The sequence below is a fragment of the Macaca thibetana genome, chromosome 6, assembly GCF_024542745.1.
Source record: "Macaca thibetana thibetana isolate TM-01 chromosome 6, ASM2454274v1, whole genome shotgun sequence".
Taxonomy (NCBI): domain Eukaryota; kingdom Metazoa; phylum Chordata; class Mammalia; order Primates; family Cercopithecidae; genus Macaca; species Macaca thibetana.
Window position 1 is genome coordinate 97,915,007 of NC_065583.1, and position 24,324 is coordinate 97,939,330.

General features: G+C 37.8%; 1 protein-coding gene across 1 annotated transcript in view; it reads left to right on the forward strand.

Moving 5' to 3' along the window:
• The window catches only part of TMEM167A (transmembrane protein 167A), an 857,923-nt gene that overhangs the window by 262,657 nt on the left and 570,942 nt on the right, over positions 1-24,324 (forward strand). The window lies entirely within an intron of this gene.

Below are 24,324 nucleotides of genomic sequence, written 5' to 3' on the forward strand. Positions count from 1 at the left end.
AAAAGAGCATATATATGATGTCGCTAAATCAACTATAGTATTATCCCAAAATATACTGACTTTTTTCTCTTTGTGTATGACTCAAAGCATAATTTATTTTGCCCACCAGTTCAGCAATCCCAGAAATCTATGGTGTTGTTGATTAGATTAACACATTTTAAATGCTTTATAACTTAATCATGAGTGCTGAATTAAAAGAAAGGTTTTTCTTTTCATACTTAAGTTCTTCTCTTTAGCACTTTACACTTCCAATAACAAGGAATATATTTTGCAATATTTCCATGCCTGCTCTGGATTTTCAACATAAAAAATAGTTTCTGGATTTTTCTGATATACAGAAATGAATTCTTGAGTGCAAGGATCTATTGCTGGTGCAATGACTTGAACAGAAACACACCTAAATGAGTTTGTCATTGACACTGACAATTTTAAGGTACATAAAAATGTACCTTAAAATTTTTCCCATACTTACTTGCAATACATTAATTGCCTTGGAGAAGAAAAAAGTCCAAGAATAATATGAAATTAAATCATTTACTTTCAGTGTTTCAGTTCTTACACAGATGGATGATATCTTCACCTTGCCAGCAATTTTTGTATATTATGGCCTGGTCTTATATGAAACTTGCTTGATACTAATATTGAAGGATCTTACAGAGTTTCATAATGTTTAAAAAAAAAAGTAAACTATTGTGATGTCCTTACTTTCCTACAGAGTGACAGAGCTTAATATTATAATAAGACTACTCTTGTGCAGGATGGACCCTGTCTATGATGGTAGATGTATAAGAGGAGTCATAAAAGCCCAGATTATTGGAGAATATGAGGAAGAAAATGAACTAAGAAGAAACTGACACCAGAAGTGTAAGAAGAAGATATTTCCTTTCCTATCTCTACTTCTTGAGCCCTCCATTTAGGATTATTTAGAGGCATGTCTTAAGATGGTTCTGTAGTCTTTGCTTCCCAGTAGGTGGTATATTCAGGAGGATAATAGCTTCATGCTTCAGCTATTAAAAGATGGCTCTTTAATTTAGTTGGTGTCTGACAGCAGCCTGAGCTCCATTTATTCAGGAGAGTACCCCCAGGGTAGAGAGAATGCTCTGATTTGCTATTACCTGACAATGAAGCTATGGGCTTTAACAACAAATGTAAGATTCTTGGAAAGAAATAGACTTCTAAGAATATTGTATCCTTGTATTTTTCTTTCAAAGCAAGGGACCCAATTGCCGGCTTTTCATCTGTTGGAAATATCTGGGTCTTTTAAAACATTATTTGAAAAAAATATTTCTTCGATTTTAATCAATGAAAATTCTGCCTGCCAAAATTCATATACATGCAGAGAGCAAGGAAAGGTAAAATACAAGTGAGTTTGAGATTTTAGAGACTATGAAAGGTCCTTCTTTGAAGATGCTGAGATTCTTGCATGTGAATCTAAAAACAAAACCATTTATTATTCTAATAAATAAACATGTTCGTGTGTAATGATTGCCGCAAGCCCAGGGAAAAGATAAATAATGTCCTTCATGGTTCTTCCTGTGCTCAGAGTTCTGCCAAATTGAACATCCTTTCTCTATGGGAAGATGCTTGCTCCTACGATGAGAGCCAAACTTCAAGTGGCTGAGAAGCAAATTCTGCTATTCTAATAGAATGCCTTTGAAGAGCCAAACTTTCAGTTCAGTGTACATGAACATTCAGGAATCTGTTAAAGCAATTGTACTCAGCATATTGGAATCACTTGGGAATCTGCAGAAAAATGAGGTCTGAGTCCCTCCCCCACAGATTATGGTCAATGGTGTAAAGTGGAGATCAGGATTTTTAACCCCCATGCCCCATTCTAACGTGATTCTAACATGCAGCCAGGGGTGAGAACCACTGGATTTAACTATTTTAGGGTCACAAAACAAAGCCATTCCACAGGTATATAATTAGGTTGATATTTATGACTCACAATTTAAAATAATTTAAAAACTCTCTAATTGGTTTAAATTTTATTGAACTTAGAATATTCTTCAAGCATAAGTATTTAATTGCTTTGATTTGCCTTCTTTTCCAGTGATAGTTCCGATTACATTAGCAAATATATGTCAAATAAATCATGTGCCTACCCTATTATTGTTACTCCTTCAATTAAAACTATTTTAAACCATTTATATTATCAAACCCTTTCCCATCTAAAGTACTGAAATGTTAAGGGTATGGCAATAATCATGCAAAATATTTTGGAATAAGAATTTGAACTCCACATTGAAGTCAATGACTTCTGAGATTTCAATTATATCTCAGAGAAAAAGATGTGAATTCACTGTGAGGTTTCCATTACCAACACTGACACTCAGGCAAACAAAAGCAACACAATTCTAGCTAGGTAGAAGAATGGGTGGGAGTGTGGAATGGAGAGGAAGACAGAGAGAGAGAGGGTAGAAGGAGGAGAGAGGAGAGAGAATTCTACCCTTTTCCTCACTAATAATGTATCATTTGATTAAATTAGTTTACCAAATACCAGAGACAACTCTTTACTTATTAAAACTCTAATACCATGTGTTATGTAGATAATCAAAAGCATATTTATTTTATGGCATAATGAAGACATGCATTACTTGTTACTTATCGGCAACTTATTCATAATGTTAAAGATATTGGACTGTTTATAATTGGAAGACACAGTTCAATAGAGTGGTTCCAAGCATAGACACTAGAGTGATAGTACCGTAGTTCAAATTTAGCCCTGCCACCTAGTATTTCTGGGTAAATCATTTAACATTTCTTGGCCTTGATTTCTCCATCTAAAAGTAGACATATTAATATTAATGATATCATTAATGCTTGCCTGATACTGTTATAAAATTTGAATGAGTTAATATATTGTGGTAATAGCTAACACAATACCACATTTGCGCTATTTTATGTATGCCATTTATTTAATCCACTTAATACCCTGTAAGACAGATATCATTGCCTTAGTTTTCAAAATGAAGAAATGAAGGCCCAGTCAGGATAAATGATTTGCCCAAGTTCACATGGCTTCTCTTAATAGCAAAGTGAAGACTTAAGCAGAAGTTTCAAGGAAACGCCCTCTTAACCATTGTATCATACTTAACCTCATGGGAAAACATGGAACGGTTCCTGGCACACAATAAGCACTCTGTAAATATTAGCTGTTATTATGTTATAATCTATATATAGGTTTACAAGTCAGATCGAAAAACAGTCCTCAGTTTTCTCATTCTAACAAAGGGGATCAAAATACATTATAAGGTTTATTTTCTAATAAATAAATAAGATTATTTAAAGATAGAAACTTCATTGTCACTTATCATTACATACTACCTCAAAATATGTTCATTGTTTTTTATACTCTTTAAATCTTTAATATATAATTACTGCAATTTTTGTTTGCATATGTCCTTGGTCAATAAACCAAATTATAAGTTTCTAAAAGCATAGACTACATAATGTTATTTTAATAATCCTTCAACCTCACTGCAAGGGCTAGCATAGTGCTATCAATGTAGTTTGACAATTTGTATTTCCTTGTAACTGAATACATATTTATAAAAATATTGAAAAAATCAGATAAGCACAAAAAGAAAATGAAAATTTATTATAATTCATAATCCAAATATCTAGGGGACAAAATGACACAAATTTTGTTTTAAAATATCATATTTATCATTATGTATGTGAATAAATTATAGTTCTTAATCAAAATTAGATCATCATACCCAGAGTTTTAGGAATATCACTTATAGTTTTCTTAAAGACATAGTTTTATATATTTCATATTTTCCAGGATTGATTAATTAATTTAGCGAGTGTTTAAACTGACCTGTGGGGATGGTATAGCTATTGGAGTCTGCTATAACTCACCCTGATACAGGTGAGAGATATGAACAGTAAAATTCAATAATAAACTTCTTTAAATGTTGGATGATCCCACTAGGAGGGTTAGCCTAATAACTCCTTCAGCCATGCTCTAGATTCCTGAATTCTGTGGCTCTCTAACAGAGCACAGAGACACAAGTTAAGGCCCAGCATTTGTGCCAGGGGACTAGGGCCTGCCTTCTTCCTACTCTAGTTTTAGAGCACACAAAGAAAAGACACGTAGCTAAAGACACAGAGGCTTCAGACAAGCATACTTCTGTGCAAAAGAAATAAAGTCCTATTTTGTATCTTTTCCACTGGGAAGACTAATCTAAAGAAAGGGTAATAAGCAAGTATCTTACCAAATTAAAAAGGATAAATATTAATTAGAGAGGTGCACTAAAAATATAACAACACTTAGTTGTCATCAAAAAATATAGAAAACTGATGAAGTATGACAAATTCATTCAGAGCTGACTTCATTCTAAGGGTCAGAGAATAAATTTCAGACATCAGCGTTTTGACGTTTTGGTGGGAGAGCACTGTTCAGGATGTACTCTGGAAACTTGAAAACTCTTGGGCAGGTAAGCAGCCTAACAGTGACTAGAGACTGCAGCCTAATGCTGTAGAAAGTCCATGGAGAAAAGCTATCTCTATGGCAGCTGCTTTACAGAAATGCCTACCTCGTATTAATGTAAGGGCAGAAAGGTGTAATAGCTTCTCTGCCCATCATAAGGATCACGGCTGACACTCCTATAACAAAATGCAAGTTAACAAGGGAATAGCATAACGTTATAAATGTATTTCATCTAAGTTTTATGTGACATGGGAGCTTTCAGAAATAAAGACCCAAAGACCCAAGGGAAACTTATCATATGCTTAGGTTTGATAAAAAACAGATAACCGTATAGAAATGTGATTGGACAGAGAGTATGATCTAATGGTAATAGATCGAGGCTGGAAACCCACAAGACCTGTCTATGCAGATTCTTCTGGCTGTGAAGCTTTCCTTCCTTCTGGGAATGGGGCAGGACCCCGCTGGAATGAGACTGTTGAAGGAGAAGGCAGAGAGTGACCTTTTGAGGTTTTATGGTTTGCTTTAGGGAAGAGGAAGATGAATTCCAGTTTCTATTACTCACTTCAAGTGAGAAAGAGGGACAGGAGACAGGAGGGCAGGAGGTCAGAGAGAGACTTTGCTTCTGAGGCTGTTTCTGAGGCCTTCTAATCTCCTTTAGTTCAAAGTACTTAGCATACCAAAGAGTCATACTTTGGCTTATCATTTTCTGTAATATTAGCTAAAGAACCCTTCACAAGACAGTTTTGACATGTAATATAAATAAATTCCCTCCAATTTTGTTTGGAATAATGCAAAGATAAATGGAACACTGGAAATATAATTAAAGCTTATTCCTTTAAATATTTAAAGAGAGGTAAATACTTAATGGTGTTTTACATATAGAAGCCTTAAAGAAGCCCAGAATTTATAAGTATACACTATTGATGTGAGGCTCTGAAAGACTCCATTCTAAAGCAAATAATCAAAATAGCAATTTTAAAATATGCTTTGTCCCATGAAGTACTATGAAACATAAAAAAAGGATGAGTTCATGTCCTTTGCAGGGACATGGATGACGCTGGAAACCATCATTCTCAGCAAACTAACACAAGAAAAAAAAACAAACACTGCATGTTCTTACTCATAAGTGGGAGTTGAACAATGAGAACACATGGACAGAGGGGAACATCACACACTGGGGCCTGTCGGGGGTGGAAGGCTATGGGAGGGATACTATTGGGAGAAATATCTAATGTAGATGATGGGTTGATGGGTGCAGCAAACCACCATGACACGTGTATACCTATGTAACAAACCTGCACGTTCTGCACATGTATCCCAGAACTTAAAGTATAATAAATAAATAAATAGGTAAACAAATAAATAAAATACGTGCTGTCTGTATGATGTCTACTATGCACAATCGATTAATATGCCTGAGGGTCGGGCACGGTGGCTCACACCTGTAATTCTAGCACTTCAGGAGGCCAGGTGGACAGGTTGCCTGAGCTCAGGAGTTCAAGACAAGCCTAGGCAACATGGCAAAACCCCATCTGTACTACAAATACAAAATATTAGCCGGATGTGGTTGTGTGTGCCTATAATCCCAGCTACTCAGGAGGCTGAGGCATGAGAAACGCTTGAACCCAGAAGGTGGAGGTTGCAGTGAACCAAGATTGTGCCACTGCACTCCAGCCTGGATGACAGAGCGAGACTCTGTCTCAAAATAATAATAATAATAATAACGATGATGATAATAATAATATGCCTGAAAGGAAATTCATTCAATACATCCATCAAATATATTTCCCTCCTACTTCTAAAGTTTCCCCCGCAAAGATGTATTCCAAAACAATTATCGAACAAATAAATGTACTGAAATACTAGTACGTTCTCATTGCAGCCTAACAATATTTTTTTTTAATTGAGGGAAAATTTTCCAGATTTGACTCTGTAATTTCTTCCCTTCCACACCATTTTCTATTCCAGTTCTGCCACTGTAAAAGCCAGTCTGGATGTCACTTGAGGAGGGCCTGAATCATCCATCATCACTGCTTCTCAAAGGAGAGCCATGGACATTTTGGATAAAATGATTCTTTACCATCTGAGACTATCTTAGCTTTTAAGACACTTTAACATCCCTCATTCCTCCAGTAGCTCATTGCCAGTGATAACCGAATTCCAATCATTGTGACAACTCAAAACACAAGACACACATTTCTCTACATCCCCAAGATAGCAAATAGTACTGTTCTAGAGAACTGGCTGAGTTTTTTGTTATAAAGTGAATGATCAGATAGAAGGGGACTAAAGAAGCTATACTGCACCCCAGTGGAGCTTTATTACATTGCTATGAGGTGGCCACAACCAAGTTCCGGCCTTAATGTCACCAGAGCCAGATAAGCATGCTCCTTCCTAAGCCAACCACCCACTATGGGCTCCATCAAGGTTGAGCTTCTCCAGGAAGTGCCTAGGTATTTCAGCTACCCTAATTTCTTATTTATTAGCAGTTCTTTTACCAGTGCCAGAGATTCAGAGAAAAACTAGCTCATCTCAGCATTTACCTCATTGGTTAAGCTTATTTGCTGATTAAACTCATTAGTGTGTGTAAGTGCTTCTAAGAGTGCTTGGCAGATAGTAAGGGTTTGATAATGTTATTTTCATCAGCAATCATCAATTATTATCATCATCTTCTTCATCATTATCACCTTCATTATTTGTGATTGCCTTTGCCATCACAGGACATCAGATAGCAATTTTGTATACAGTGTACCACATAGCAATTTTTGCCTAAGCCTGGAAGCTTATAGTAAGTATATCATGCTCTGCACAAAGCAAGTTATTTCTTCTTCAATAAGGTGATCAACTTAAAACTTAAATAGTTCCTGCTCAGCAGCCAAAATTTGAGCCATGGTAAGTTCACAAACATTTATTGAGTTGCAAAACAAAATATAATGTAAATTTCAAGGTACACATACTCCTTTGGAAATTTTCTGTTGGCTAGATTAAAGTTTTTCAATATATAAGACCAGTAACATTTGAACTGAAAATATTTTCTTCCTACCTTAGCAAATCTTCTTGTAGTAAGTGAAGCTTTTTTTCATTGATTTAAGATCCTCCCTCTAGGATTCAAAATTAGAGTCAATATCTCAAAATTATTCACTCTCAATTACATACTTGAAAAGTTTGAATTATCTTTAAATGATAATCCTGGAACACAGCATGTGGCCTGTGTTGGTACAGTCTGCAGTTCCTTAGCGAAGGTAAATGCAGTTTAGGTAATTAATGAGGTGGGGGGAAGGTTCTTACCAATGATTTTAACAAGATCTAAAATTGGTGTTTGCCAGACGTACTACTATAAACTGAATGTCAGCTGTGTTCTGGCATAGAACTTGGTGACTTGCATTTTGATACATGACATCTCTGGCACAGAAATGTTACTGGAAAGGGGTCTTTATCCAGACCCCAAAAGAAGGTTTTTGGATCTCTCACAAGAAATAATTCAAGATGAATCCATAGAGTAAAGTGAAAGCAAGTAAAGGAATAAAAGAGAGAAAGGAATAAAAGAATGGCTACTCCATAGGCATGGCGGAGCAGCCCTGAGGGCTGCTGGTTGCCCATTTTTGTGTTTTTTTCTTGATTATATGCTAAACAAGGGGTGGATTATTCATGCCTCCCCTTTTTAGACCATATAGGGTAACTTCCTGATATTGCCATGGCACATGTATGCTGTCATGGCGCTAGTGGGAGTGTAGCCCTTAGGACCACCAGAGATCAGTCTTGTTGCCATCTTGGTTCTGGTAGGTTTTGTCCAGCTGCTTTACTGCAACCTGTTTTATCAGCAAGGATACAAGTCTTTATGACCTGTATCTTGTGCCGACCTCCTATCTCATCCTGTGACTGAGAATGCCTAACTGTCTGGGAATGCAGCCCAGGAGGTCTCAGCCTTATTTTCTCCAACTCCTATTCAAGATGGAGTTGTTCTGGTTCAAACGCCTTTGACAGAAACATCACAATTTTCTTGAGATGAAATATTGTACACAGTTTTCTATTTCCTTCATAGCTCCAGCAGCATGTGCTCTCATTTACACTATTCACTGTATACCTTCCATCAAGTTTGCAGCTTGATAGCTGAAGAGGTGTGTCTGATGTAATTGTGAAAATAATTCCACAAACAAAAATTAGGTTTGTTACTTTGTCGTCTCCAGACTAATCATGAATGACCTTGCGTTTCCTTTATAGGAGTTTCCTTTGCATAAGGAACTTAACTACTGTTTCCCTGCAAACTGGCAAATGAGAAAGATTACACACAATGCAATTCTTGTTTTTGATTCTGTTTTTGATTCTTGTTTTTGATTCTTGTTTTTGTTGAAACCTTGGAGCAGAAGACACTTTGGATAAATTTATAATATATTTTACAGGTGGGAGAGTTTTTATTCAATTATTAACAAATATTTGCATCCTTTTAGTTATCTCTGAAGAAAATAAAATATCACAGAGCATAAGGCTCAAAATAAATCTATTAATTGGTCCTTTGTAAGTATCTGTGCATAGTTTGGGTTACCACATTTTACATCCCAATTTAACAGTCATTCAAGTTCAAATTATTTTTGGTTGCAAATATGTTCAGGATTCCTGGGGAGTTTGTGACTGAACCAGATGGCTGGCAAATATGCAGAGTTCCACCTAATCTAACATTTTTATCTTAAAATAATTGAGCTTCTCCTCTTCATGTAGCCTTCAATAGAAAGCAAATTGTGTAAGGAAAAAGTATTATTGACGCTTGTTCAGGTTTTATTGGGTGATTTAATATGAGTTAACCTTGGTAAATATGGAAAGAAATTGGGATCATAAGATAAATTTCCAAGACCACAACTTGTCCCTAGCATTCTAAAGAAATGGTTGCTAAGTGGAAATGAGTGTAACCTGTTTTAGTGGAACCTGCGAAGGCACACAGATTTTAAAACAGACCAATACTTCAGACCAGCTTTGACTGAAATATTTCCTAATGGGTCTAGTTAAGTGATGTTACATATTTTAGCAGTTCTCAAATTATGTTCTGCCAACTCACAAAGAGCAAACAATACAGCAATTCACATTGTGGTAGAATAATATTTTGAATTATCAGTTTGTGTCTTTTCTACCAAATACCGGTTTTGTTCACTCACATCTTGAGGGCTTCCTCTCCCAAGTTTTTAAAGGCAGATGCAAGTCACCCATGCAGAGCCTATGAAGGAAAGCTAAAATATTCAATTCTTCAGCAGCCTTCAGCAGCCTTCCAGTCTAACAGGAGGAGATCCAGATGCATGCTTGCAGAGGGAATTCACTGCTCTCCAGGACTAGAAAAATGATGCACTGAGTGAGAGGGGAGAGAACAGGGAGCTGCCATGTGAACAGAAGAGTGGATGAGAAAGAAATAGAAAGACTCTAAGTAGTCCCTATCAGTGTTAGGAAGTGGTTTGTGCGCTGAATCAGTACAGATTTGATGCCCTGTCAGGAGCACCAATTGCCAGCATTCAGCCCACTGCCTGTTCATCAACCATCCACAATGGTTTGTACCAAAAGACTCTGCCCAGCCCTTTACCCGACCTATCCAGAACAGAGGAGACTTGTGTGCCTTGCAGGAGAGGAGGAAAGCCCCTTCTGAATTGTGAGGGAGCACACAGACCCTGTTTTACTCTCTTTCTCAGCATACATATGTAGTTAAAAACAAACAACAAAATACACAAATAAGGGAGGCTCAAAATGTGATGAATACAGTTATTGGCTGCAAATGATGTCTACCTTGGCACTTATGGACTACAGCATAAATTTGGTTTTGTTTTTCTTTACAAGTTCTATGAAATCCAGTTCAATTCAGTAAGCACTTTTTGAGTTTCTCCTATATGCCAAATGCTAAGGACACTGCTACAGCTGTGACACAGGGAGAAAACCACTGCTGCAAATTGCAGCTGGCTCTCAATATTCATGAAAATTAGTGACTAGAAACCGTAGCAGTGCATAAAAATCTCAATGTTGCCAAATGGTCCTTGCCAACAGAAAGTCAAAGAATCAGAAAAATGACTTTCTCCCTATTTTCATCTTTTGAATCTTTTCAGTGGAACTTAAATTATATAGCAAAACATCATGGCAAGGAAGACTTGGAAATGTACCTTTAAAAAATTCTTTTCTAGTTTTCAATACACAGGAAGGCAACACAGGTGATTAAAATCAATATTGACTGCCAAACCACCAGAACCAAAGCAAGCCTCCCTTTTGACTATTCAACATAGATGTATACTCTTCTATGTATACTTGAGCTTCTAAACAACGACAAATAGGATCAACAACATGCTCCCACCAATATCATGCAAACAAATATGCACTCATTATGCTGCCGCTTCTTTCTGTTTCCCTATCTTTTGCTGGTCAGAATTCACCATTTGAGGCCTTAACTCCCCCACACTTCCAAGTTGTGCTACTTAGTGCCTCTGGGCAGTCACTGGGGAGCCAGATATCATGCTCCAAAGCAGGTTGCTTCAATTTAGTTTGAACATGATGGGAAAAGTAGGCTTCCCCTTTGCCCTCATTCAAGGAAGGGAAAGCATGCAGGAGTTGAGATGAGACAATGGTAGTGATGACCAGACTGGAGCATTCCATTGAGCAAACAAGTGGGATGGGTGGGGCCAAGAAAATCTGAGGAAGTATGAAAACTGGATACAACCCAATGACCCGTTCCAGTGAGGATGAGTTGCTTCCCCCTCCATAATGGAACCAGGTTGCTGGTTGGTTCTAACAGCTTATAGTTTCTTATTAGCCGCTCAGTATTTCTCTCCACTGTTGACAGACTTAAATTCACAGTGATGATAGCCAGGCTAGGATTGGTGAAAGTCCAGATTGTTGAACCCAGCATAATCTCCATTCTTGCCACCATGACCTCTTTGTTGATAAGTCATTGATCAGGCACCAGAATAGTAGTGGGGAGAAGCTAAATAATCTGAGTAGAAAGGCCCATCCTATCCACCTGGTTATTAAAAGCCTCCTTTGCAGTGAGTTTACTTTGGTGAGATTCCCATGAACCACTTCTGAGAGGTTTATTCATTTACTGATTTCCAAGATTCAGGGGCTATCTGGCCCTTGACTATCTTGATCTATTCTTAGCCACTACCCATAAAGCGGTGTATGTTTATATGTCTGTTTATATTATCTTCCAGCAAAAAGGAACACCAGAAAGATACATGGATGAACATTTGCCCACTGAAAGGATTTCTTTTCCCTTCTCTGCTTGGGAGCCACTCTTGAATGGTACTATAATACCATGACAGTCCACTTCTGTATATTTCTGGTACAATCACCTATAAAACAGACAAATATTTTCTTCCTTAATAAATGTGTCACAAACGTTGACTGAGGCAAGGGTGGTAATGCCAAACAAATGGGTGCACTGGGTGGTTGAGCCATCTACTTGCATAACTTCTTCATGCCTTTAAGACCTGTCTAAGCCCAATTTCCTATATACTCCTTTCATTTGATGATGGCTTGATCCAATTCTATCATTTTCTGAATCAGAAACATGCAGTTCATGAAGAGTATTTCAAGCCACATAGATACTTTCTATTTATTAGTTATGAGTTCAGTCTCTACCAGGACTCTAAACTTTATAGTTTTTTTGTTTTGTTTTGTTTTGTTCTGTTTTTTTGTTTTTGTTTTGAGACAGAGTCCCGCTCTTTCGCCGGGGCTGGAGTGCAGTGGCGCATTCTCGGCTCACTGCAAGCTCCGCATCCCGGGTTCATGCCATTCTCCTGCCTCAGCCTCCCGAGTAGCTGGGATCACAGGTACCCACCACCACGCCCAGCTAATTTGTTTTCGTGTTTTTTAGTAGAGACGGGGTTTCACCATGTTAGCCAGGATGGTCTCGATCTCCTGACCTCGTGATCTGCCCATCTTGGCCTCCCAAAGTGCTGGGACTACAGGCTTGAGCCACCGCGCCCGGCCAAAACTTTATAGTTTTATGTACTTCTCATTAAGTGAATTGGAGCAATGCACCCAAATGTGGGATATGTTGCTCCCATATGCTGTGCCCCTTTCTTAATAATAAGGAATCTAAGGTATAAGAACTCATGTTTCACTTTAGAGAGACTATCTTTTCATTCCCTGGCCACTGGACTATCCTGCAACTCCGTTTCAGTGGCAGGTATCTGAAGTTTTATGTGATTATATTTCACCCTCTGCTATGTAAATGCCTTACCAAGGGGTCTAGGATGTCCGTTACTCTCTGGCTTACCCTGAATGTCAATAATGTCCTAGGAAGATGCCTCGTGTTATGGAGAGGTGATCAATGTCTCTGTGGAATGAAATATGACACAGACCCAGACTATTTGATGTAGCCCTGATGTAAAACAATGAAGATGCACAGTCTTAGTCAAAAAAAAGAAAACTGCTCTGGCAAGCTCAGGTTAAATAAATTGGTGGGAAGCGTTGCTTACTTGATAAGTGCTTATCAGGTGCAGGGTTCTATTGATTATTCCAGTGAAGAAAGTTGAAACGTCAGCTGCATCTGAAGTCACTTATTTTATTAAGCTTACGATAATGCACGGTTACTTAACAGAATCATCTGTGAGCTTAATGAGCTAAACAGGTGAGTTAAATGGTAATGTGATAGGACTCACCATCCCTAAATCCATCATACCTGCAGTTTCCTCTGGAAAGCTCCAGCTGGTATGTTTTTTGTCCTTACCTAATATATCTACAGAGCATGCCCACTTTAAGCCTTGGATCTCATCTTTTTCCACTACTTGCCTCAGCAGTTCTGACACTTATACTTTACTTCGTGTGGGCCATTATTTTTTCCAAACTTGTAAGAGCTGTCGTTAGAGAGTGCTGACAGTATCTTCCAGGTCATTGTCAAGGTGTTGAATCTTGTATCACAGGAGGCTGTTCCCATATTGAAAAAACTGTCTCTTACCCAACTTCACACTCTACTCTCCTGATACAGCATGCTCAAAATCCTGCCCAATTAATCAGGTCCCAACTCCTACTGGTATATGTCAGCTAAGTCCTATAGCTTCTTCCGGGCATAGAGCCTTTCGTTCCCTAGTACACCCAGCACTTTCCTAGCCAGGTTGTGTTGTGACTCAACTCTGGCAATTGATCCAATTTCCACTAGCAGAGGTAGAATTGATGAAAGTACATCATTTCATCAAACTCCACTCTCAAGACCCCATACTTTCCCTGTAGTGGCCCAGACTTTGACACACAGACTTGCTGGGGGTAGACTTTCAACATACCTTCTCTGAAGCTTTGCTACTCTTCTAATTAAGTCCTGAGCCTGAGCCTTAGCTTTTTCTGCCGTACAGTAACAGAAGTGAAAGTTTCTTTATGTGCTTCCAAGGACATCTCCTGAATTTCACAATTTACTTTTGACTGATGAGTAATTACCTTCAGTTTTTGTTTGTCTTTCTCTAATTCATCAATGGCCCCCAGCAGCAGCCATCTCTTTTCATGGCCCTTATCATTACAATTTCTCTCTGAACCTGAAACACCTAGAAATTGTACCCACCAGTGCATTTCCTTCACCAAAATCCATCCCAATTCACCACAAATGAAAGTCAACAATGCCAGTATGACAAAAAGGTCAAGGTACCACCAGGCTTGGTGTCTGGTAAGAGCCCAGTCTCTGTTTCCAAAATGGTGCCTTGAACATTGTGTCCTTGGAAGGGGAGGAACACTGTTCCTCACATGGCAGAAAAGCAGAAAGGGGTGAACCCACTCCTAAATGTCTTTTTGTTGTGGCATTAATACATTCATGAAGGCAGAGTCCTCATGACCTACACACTTCCCATTAGGCCCTACCTCCCAATGCTGTTGCATTGATGATTAAGTTTCAAGCACAGTAGTTTTGGATGAGATGAACATTCAAGTCATAGTACTGGCTTCTTTCACTTAGCATATCCACAAGGTTCATCCCAGTTGTAGTATATGTCAGATTTTCCTTTCTTCTTAAGGCTGAATAGTATTTTATTGTGTGGCTCTACCATACTTTGCTTATTCATTCATCTGTTGATGAACACTTGGGTTGCTTCTACATTTTAGCTATTGTGACTAATGTTCCTATGAATATGAGTGTACACATATCTTTTTGAGACCCTGCTTTAATTCTTTTGGGTAAATACTCAGAAGAGGAACGGCTGGAATAATCCAGCTGAAATGGAATGGCAATTCCTTTTTTTGTTTTTGAGACAGAGTTTTGCTCTTGTTGCCCAGGCTGGAGTACAATGGTGCAATCTTGGCTCACTCTAACCTCTGCCTCCTGGGTTCAAGCGATTCTCCTGCCTCAGCCTCCTGAGGAGCTGGGATTACAGATACCCAGAACCACACCCAGCTAATTTTTGTATTTTCAGTAGAGATGGGGCAGGCTGGTCTTGAACTCCTCACCTCAGGTGATCTACCTGCCTTGGTCTCCCAAAGTGCTGGGAGGCAATTGCATTTTTTAATTTTTTGAGGACCTGCCATACTGTTTTCCATGGCAGCTATACCATTTTACATTCCCACCAACCATGCACAAGGGTTCCAATTTCTCTACTTCTTCATCAACACTTGATATTTTCTTTTTTTTTTTTTTTTTCATAGTAACCATCCTAATGAGTGGGAGGTGGTGTCTACCTTTTGGTTTTTTGATTACATGAATTGTCAAAATCTTGCAGGTCTTTTTGTCATCATTCTCCTCTCAAGTCACATTTTGTATGTCTTCCTGGGTCTTGCTGGAACCTGACTCTAGATATAGAGTTGTGTAGAGGAGAAAAGTAGAATCTTTTCTCACCTGTCCAATGCAAGGTTCATGGCTGACACTCCTATAACAAAAGACAGATTAACAAGAGAATAGCATAACAAATCTATTTAATCAAAGTTTTATGTGACAAGAAAGCCTATAGAAATGAAAACCCGAAGACCCAGGTAAAATTATTTTTATGTGTCAGTTTGATAAAGAACAGACATTCTTGTATAAGTATGATTAGACAAAAAGGGGATATGATCTAATGGTAAGAAAGTGGGAGACCCTAGTCAGACTCTTCTTTGCCTTTCTACGTAACATGCCTATCCTCTAGGTATAGGGCAGGACACCTGTCAGGAGAGAAGAGATAGGAGAAGGTTAGGGAAACCTTTCTGCTTCTTCATTTTCTCAGTTTCCTTCAGCTTAAAATTCTTAGTATGTCAAGATGCCATATTTGCGGGTAGGGCTTCCTATACCCCATCATTTGGAAGCAATGAGAGATAGCAAGGGTAGGCCATGAGAAAAGTCAGCACCGCCTTTGCAGTGTAACCATTTCAGATGTTTTGGTTTCAGATTACCAGGCAAGCAGGACCAGCTTCATGCATCAAGAAAGGAGATGCTGCTGCTGCTGCTGCTGCTGGCAGAGGAGGTGCTGTGGGGACTGGGTTTGGGACACTCAGTATCATCCAAGCTGATATAAATGTTTTCTTCCAATCCCATTTTCCTCCTTCTCAGCCACAGAAGAGACCCAGTAAATCTGTAAATTCAAATTTTTTAATCATCAGCAACTCCCAGGTCTTATTTTAGGTATAACAGCCCTGTGGTTATCAGCAGTAAAAAAATATATTTTAAGATAATTCCGATCCCCTGACCATGCCTTGAGTCAAACATTAAAAATTATGGTTTATAAATTTTTTTCTCTGCAGCCCTGCAGAGAAATCAGAAGCAGTCAGCCCTGTATCATCATTCCTGTTATAAGGAATACTATACAATTACTGTAGTAATATCAAAGGAGCACGTCTGCACCATCACTGCTCAGAAATGTAATGCCCAAATGAGGATTTTTGTGATTTCTACAGAGTTAATTTACCTTCATAATTTCTTTTATAGGTCAAATGACTGGTTTTTCTAGATTCTGAAACACATAAGCCATGATAATAAAATACCTTAAATTTTAACAGCTCTTTTTTATGCATTCTCGTCAAACAAAAATATAAAACTATGCATTTACACAAACAGCTTCAGGGAATAACTATTAATACCTTAAAGAAACAAGTATTTTAAGTAAACAATTTCTCTATCAACATTGATGAGAAACTTAGTTTTTTTAATGTATATACATTTTTTAAAGTGTTGAGAACAGGAATACTTCCTGAAATTACAAATTACATTATAAACATTTAGTATTGACAACAACATCATGATAATATAGGACTGCTGCTCCTGTGTGGAATGCTGAAAAAAATGAGCTTCTAAGGTTAACACTAATAGATACAAAACAAATTTGCTCAAGCAACTCAAGATTAGGCTAAAAAGAAGAGAAAACAATTTTTAAAAACCTGATATGTGCCAAGATGTATCGATTTAATTGCTTTTAAAAATGTGACTACTTGGATAATTTTTATTTATTAGATTTTACCTTTAAAACTCTTTTCTAGAGACAGGGTCTCACTCTGTTGCCCAGACTGTAATGAAATGCAGTGGCTCAATCATAACTCACTGCAGCCTCAAACTCAAATTCCTAGGCTCAAAGGATTCTTCCACTTCAGTCTCCCAAGTAGCTTGGATTACAGGCATGAGCCACAATGCCCAGCTTTATACCATCTTTATATAAAAAGTGTTTAGCATTGAGTGCCACACACCAACTGTCTAATTGATCTTTTTGAACTAACACTGACCTAGTCTTTGTCTTTAGGAGAAAAACATTTCTAAATAAGCTAATAGGGTTCTTCTACAAGGCAGTAGTTTTGATTATAACTAAATTTTGTTAGGGGAGGATGGTAATATTTTGAAATGTATAATATCCTATAATTTTATGTGATGAGGTTTATCCACAATTTAAAACAACTGTATTTCTACATAAGTAGTCCCTAGATAAAAGCATAAGTTATGATTTCTATTTAAACAAGAGAAAGCTTTGTAGAGTTAAACTGCTAACTGGTGACGTTTCTGAACAAAATGTTTTTAGCTAACAAGGTAAGGGATACAACTTAACAATGTAAGGGATACATAAAGTTTTAGAAATCAAAGTAGAGCACCAGCATCCAAAGTTAATTGGTTATGACAAGGTGTAACATTGAACGAATAAATTGCTTTTTAAATAGCAATCATAACTTGCTTTATAAAAAGTAGGATAAAGACACATTGAACCACTATGTAAAGTTATTTTTTTAATCCAGAAAGGATTTCAAATGGATTACCAAAAAAGGAAAATAAAAACCAGAAAATCACAGTTGCAGAAAACCTCTAAATAGAACTCTTTAATCCTATGAAGCCTAGATATTATATATATAATTTTTTATTTAATTGCTTTTAAAATGTGACTGTATATGATAAACATTTTGATTAACATTTTAACATCATAAAACTGTACTTAAAGAGGTAAAGTGTTCTTTATCAGTGTCAGAACACTTACATATATTTTTATTCTTTTATCATTTGCATACACCTCCAATAACCAAAATGAAGTGTTGTCTTAGCAATTACACAAAGGCTTGGGGGTACACAACAGACTCCATTAACCGTCTTTGTGAGCTGGAAAGACTGAATGTCTTTCTAGCATGGAACAAAACTTGAAAGGGAACCTTAGGAATGTCTATTCTGAAATGTTTTTGCTACGTGTCTTTCATCCATGCCACTGCTTTTCTATTTTGAATCTCTTCTCCCCTAAATCTTTGTTTATTCCTAATGCACAACCATTATGCCATTTTTTTTTTTTAGTTGACCAACTCCAAGCTCTCATCTTTTACCCCAAGCCCTTTCACAAATTATTTCCCTCAATACAGACACCTTCCTCTTTAACAGGAATTCCACTGCCAGTGGCTACAATAATTTCTTCAACCCACTACCCAAGCAAAAATCTATAAAGATCTGCCTAAACCTAGTCAAGTCCCCCACACTTGGATTTTAAAGATATCCCTGTCCTTCAAGGAGATAGGTTTGGAGAAAGTTCTGCCCAGGTTTTCTTCTGTCGTGACCTTGAAGTCTGGACTGTCTGCTTCTCCTCTTCTGTGTCCTACACTGGCCTGCACTGAATGTATTACATTTTTGTGTTAAGGTTAATATACCAAAGATGGAGAAATATCTTTCAGCCATTATTAACACGGTTCAATTTTTCTGATAAAAGTCTGTATCCAATACATCTAGATCCCTGAAAGGCCAGACTCTAAGACGTTCACTCTCTGGTAATTCTCATCTGCAAACGTATTTCCTGGGGCTTTCTGGAAGGCTTTTTCTCTCTGTGGCTCTACTGGTCACAATTTCTACAGTGTATTGTAGGTTTTGGTAGGAAAAGTTACTTCCAGATGGTGGCTCCCTCAAAAACCTCCCCACATTTCTAGTAAATCCTACATTCTGTGATATCCTATAAAACATTAACACACACCCTGCTTCCTGCAAGACCCTAGGGTTTCCTGATTTAAACCCATGCACCAGCCACATGCTCAGACAAAATCATCAAGTAACGAATGAAGAAACAAGAATGTGTCATCATGAAAGACAACTAGTAGATATTACTTGGCAAAGAAAAAGAAAAACAAAAACTAAATGGCAAGTAAAACATCAGCCTATAAAATTTTTTATCTTTATCATGAAAAGGGCCTTAGGTAAAACCCATTTTTAGAGCAGAAATCTTTCCACAGTTACTCTGCCCACTAAACTTAATTCAATTTTATTTTATCATCACCTCCTTAAAAATACTTCAGTTCTGCAAATTAAAACAATGATTCAAATGTAGCCCCTTGAGCAGTGATAACAGACACATTTATCTTGCTCCATTAGCCAATTTTCAGATACCTGCAAACTTATCCTAAGGTTCTGATATAAATATATATACAGTAAATTAAAAGTCCATTTAGTAACTTTATTTGACAGCCAAACTACCTCTAAAAAGCCCTGGGCAAAGGCTTCTTTCACAGAGTGCTGTAACATACAAACAACTACAATGTTTAGTCTCAGAATTGGCCTGTAGGCTTTGCCATCAATACTGTGTTTATCAGTGAAAACAACACGTAGGCCTGTTTGCGAAAGCACTTACAATGTGCTCAGAATAAAGTGTCTACTACCATGATACTTATTAAAGTATAACAGAATTATGTGAAAGTCACCTTTACAAAAAGAGTCATTTCACATTTGACCTTTATCAGCACATAATAGGGTTTCATTGAGAATATAATTGCATAACCTGATCCATGTGCACCCTGCACAATGCTCTTCACAAAACTCAGGAATCTTCCTGATAAAATAAGCTGAAAGAGCCCAGTTTAAATAACAAACATAAATGTTTAAGGATCTATATTCATGATGCCTTTTTAAATGTTCATAGAATCGAATGATGTATATAACAAATTTAGCTTCTTTACCCTCTGGCAGATTCAGGTCCTTTCTCATGCCTCAGGGAATTGTCTCTATCTCCAACTTGAACTTGGACCTGTATTTCTAGGCCTCAGATGCTGCATTCCTCGGTTCCTGAATGGTCCGTATCTGCTCAACCTCTGCCTTCCTGCTTTCCACAGCCTTGGAACTGCTTGGCAACTTAGCAAACTTCTACCTAAAGTATACTTTCTCTGCATAGGCACATAGGTAAGGATGCAACACACACCACACACACATATGCACACACACACACACATACACACCCATATATATGCATATATGATTTGGCTTGATATCCTGGGTCATTCAACTGGGATCGTTCATGTGACTCCAGTGTTCCCTTCCAGTCCCAGGTCCCACCACACCTACATTCACCTCATGCCTCAGAGATACCAAAACTAACTGTTTGTATTAGTCCACTGTTACACTGCTATAAAGAAATACCTGAGACTGGGTAATTTACAAGAGAAAGAGGTTTATTTGACTCACAGTTCCACATGGCTGGGGAGGCCTCAGGAAACTTACAATCATGGCAGAAGGTGAAGGGGAGGCAAGGCACATCTTACATGGTGGCAGGAGAGAGAGAGAGTAAAGGAGGAAGTGCCACTTTTAAGCCATTAGATTTCGTGAGGACTCACTATCACAAGAACAGCACGGGGGAACCACCCCCACGATCCAGTCACCTCCCGCTAGGTCCCTCCCTCAGCACACGGGGATTACAATTCGAGAAGAGATTTGGGTGGGGACACAGAGCAAAACTGTGTCACTGTTGTTTCCATTTCTGCCAGGAATGTTCTTTCCTACCTGTTTTCCCTATAAAACTCACCAAGGCCTTTCCAGACACATTTGAATGTCACCTATTTCAACAGGTTTATCCTAACTTTCCTGGGCAGATTTAGAACCTCCTCATCTATACTTCTTATAGCTCTCCATGTTTAATTCTTCATTGTTGCTACTGTAGTTGTTTTTCTTTAACATTATCTGCCTTCCTGTTATATTATAAGCTCCTGGACAGCAGGAGTCATGCCTAATTCTCTCATGTATCACCAGCCATCTGCACTGTTTGAAAATGCCATTTGAAATGCCTACTATATAGGCATTGAACTAAAAGAAAATCCTCTCAGACAGTAGTGAAAAAGCAAGAAATATATCTGCTTTGAAATCTAAAATGTTTACATAGAACCATTAGTGTATAAAAATAGTATAAGTGCAATGAGAAGAGCAGGAAGAAAACAGAAGTAAATGGAATTGAGGGTTGGATAAACCATCTAAGTCCTGCAAAGTATGACTTACTTTGGAGGGGCATCTGGAATTTTCCTGATAGATATGATCCTTTTCCCAGAAAATATCTGCCTGTGCACATGAACACACACACACACACACACACACACACACACACACATACACACATTGTTAAAAGTTTTGAAATTCATGGACTCCAGGCAGAAATTGTGCTACTGTCCTCAGACCATTGATTAAGAACAATGTACATATGGAAATGGTGTGAGAGGACAGAACTCTGCAATACAACAAGCAAAGAGCGAGCTGTAGAAGAAAGTGAAAGGAAACAAAGGGACAGATAGCATCCCCTTGGACCACTATGGCTCAAAGAGCTTTTGTCCTAGTGTTTTGTTTATTTGTTTGAATTTTATTTTAAGTTGTATCTGGCTTCTAATTACAACTAGCTGTTAAGGCAGTGTGGTTTTGTTGTTATTGCTATTGCTTCCTTATGAGACAAGAAGATTCAACTGATTAAAGGCCTCTCCCTCTTTTACCTCTGAAAGTGAAAGAGCTGAGATCTTGAGGAGCAAGTCATTCTCAGGTGAAATGTCTAAGGAATAAGCTTAGAAGCAGGAGAGAAAGGGCAATGACTATGAGAGAAAAGAGGTGGGATGTTAAGCTCATTTTCATCACTGAATTCAAATTTGGAGGAGTTTTACAATCTTTGTATTATTTTGATAGAAGGAAGATTTAGTAGAAGCAAGCACACAAGATGGAATATGGAAGAAAAATATTTAAGCTAATGAGATACAGAATAATGCTAAAATTATATGAAATGCTTAACATAGGAAACTACTATTTAGGGAAAATATGACATGTTTGCAGTTAGAAATAAAAATATGTTGCATCTGCAGATGACAGGAACCACTGCAAGGAGTAGAATGTTTTGATTCCAGTCACTGTAATTCAGTTAGTCCCAGGGGTTCTTCTTGGCCCCATCTAGTTTGCTAGGACACATAATTTTTCTTTGAGACTGCAAAGAATTCTGCTTGATTTTTACTATTCTAACAACATAAACAATAACAGGACATTATCATTTATTTAGCACTCCTTCTTTGACAAAGGCTGAGCGGAGGGCTTCATTCATACATGATTTTGCTTAATTCTCACAATCATTTTATGGGAGAGGTGCCATTATTACCTTAGTTTGCAGATGAAAAAAGTAGATGTTTCAAAAAGTGTTGACTTTCTCAAGGTCAAATAGTTGGTGAATTCAAAGATGAATGGATTCCTTCATTGTCCCAGACACACACTGACCTGGAAGGCAGTTACAGACTTTAACTGATGGTTTAACTACTTAAATTGAGACATAGAGTCTGAAATGTAATGTGATTTTGCTAACACTATGGCAGACAAAGAAAACATAGCCTAGCAATCAAAAGAAATTTCAAAGTAGCTCAGGTTCTATATATGAGCAATGCTTCTTAAAATCCCTTTTCTCCCCTAGCCTTTCCTTCCCAACCTGGAGCTGCTTCAGTCCTTTCTCACCCTAACTCTCCTAAAAGCCTCCTTTCTCAGTCCTAGCCATCTGCTTCTCTAGCCCTTTCCCTTCTTTTCTCTCATTCAGACTTCTCACCATTCTCTTGATTGTGAATCAAAAAAGTCAACCCTGCAGGACATCTGTGAGAAGACAGATATATCACCTTGAGATAGAACATCGCCTTATGGCACCAGACACACTGCTTGATAGGCTGAGCACATGCTGATACTCAGGCCCACTTCCCCCTTACACCAGGTGCCTTTGGTAAGGATTTCTGGACATTTAAGTTGATGCCTTTTCCATCTATTAAGAATCTCTAGTGATTTAGTCATCCTACCTTTTCCTGGTGCAGAAAGGGAGACACTCTTATACACGGAGATTTCCTGTATAGATGTAAATTTCTCTAACCAAAGGATAACCTTTAAGAACCACTCCTTAGTCAGCAGTTTCTCAAAATAACCAGCTCAAAATAATCCATATGCCAAAGAGACTTATTTGGGGTAGCATATTGAAACTGGCTCAATTGTCCCATGGAAGTAGTGTTTATGATTTTTTTAATAAACACAGAAATTGACTCTCCCTGGTTTTAAAACTTGAAACTTAAATTTTTCTTGCTCTAGTTCCTTCCTCAGGAAACCAACCCTCAGGCAAAAACTGCAACTCCTGAAATCCAGACAGTGAGAAGCCATGCCCCTCATCCATCTTGATTGCTTTCTTACTTGTCCCTGATTCCTGTTTTCCCTGAACATAACTATATTCCTTCCCTACCATATAAACTCCAAATTTTAGTCAAGTGGAAGAGACAAATTTGAGGTATGGCTCTCACTTCTTCAGCTGACGTCCCCTAAATAAAAAGCCTTCTTCCCTGGCAATACTTGTTGTATTGGTGATTGGCTTTCTGTGGGACAAGCAATGGGACCAAAACTAAACCCCTGGCATTTTAGTAAAAATATTCTGGTCTCTTACAGTCATATTTTGGATTACTGTATCCTGAACCCCATCACCAGAAAGAGTGAAGTTTTGACTTAATAACTATGTGGAAAACTAAGAGAAACACATTTGAGGGAAACGTAATGGCATTGATTTGGGACATTGGTTAAGCTTTGGGGATGGAAGACTTTATTATTTCTGTGCTAACTAGCTACTCCCACATGTGGATGAAGAACTGAATTACAGTCCTTTATTTCTTCAACTAAAAATTATTGGTGTCTACTCCGGGTCAGCTACTTTAATAAGGATCATACAGAGATGAAAAGGAGGGGGCAAAGATCAGCTGTACTTAAGTTTGACATGAAGAACTCATAGTCTGGGAGTTAATAATATAATGCAAGGTGGCTGATGTATGCCATACACTGAGTCATAGTATAACAAGGTGTAAGGGAGTGTATGTGTGTAATTGTTGTGAGGGTAGAAAGGGGAAACCACTTTCCATGGATGGAAGGAGTATTTTGTTACTGACATCACTTAAAATTGCACAAACACAGTGATAATACAAAGTAGGCTGGCTTCTAGTCAGTTTTATTATAGTTTTTAAATTCTCCGCAATGTACCCCTTTGTTACCTGCCCAGGACTGACTGCTCTTCTCCAAACCTCTTCCATCTCCCATACCCTTGGTATGACACTGGTATTAAGTGATCTATGAGCAAAATAAAAGAAGAGATTGGTTTTTTTTCTGAGAAAGCTACAGAGAAAATAACAGGGTCACAGACATTTAAACTGGATTTTGAAAAGAACTGAGTTCACCAAGTTATCTGGAATTAGAATATAGTAAAACATTATTTGCTACCATTTTTTTGAATCTA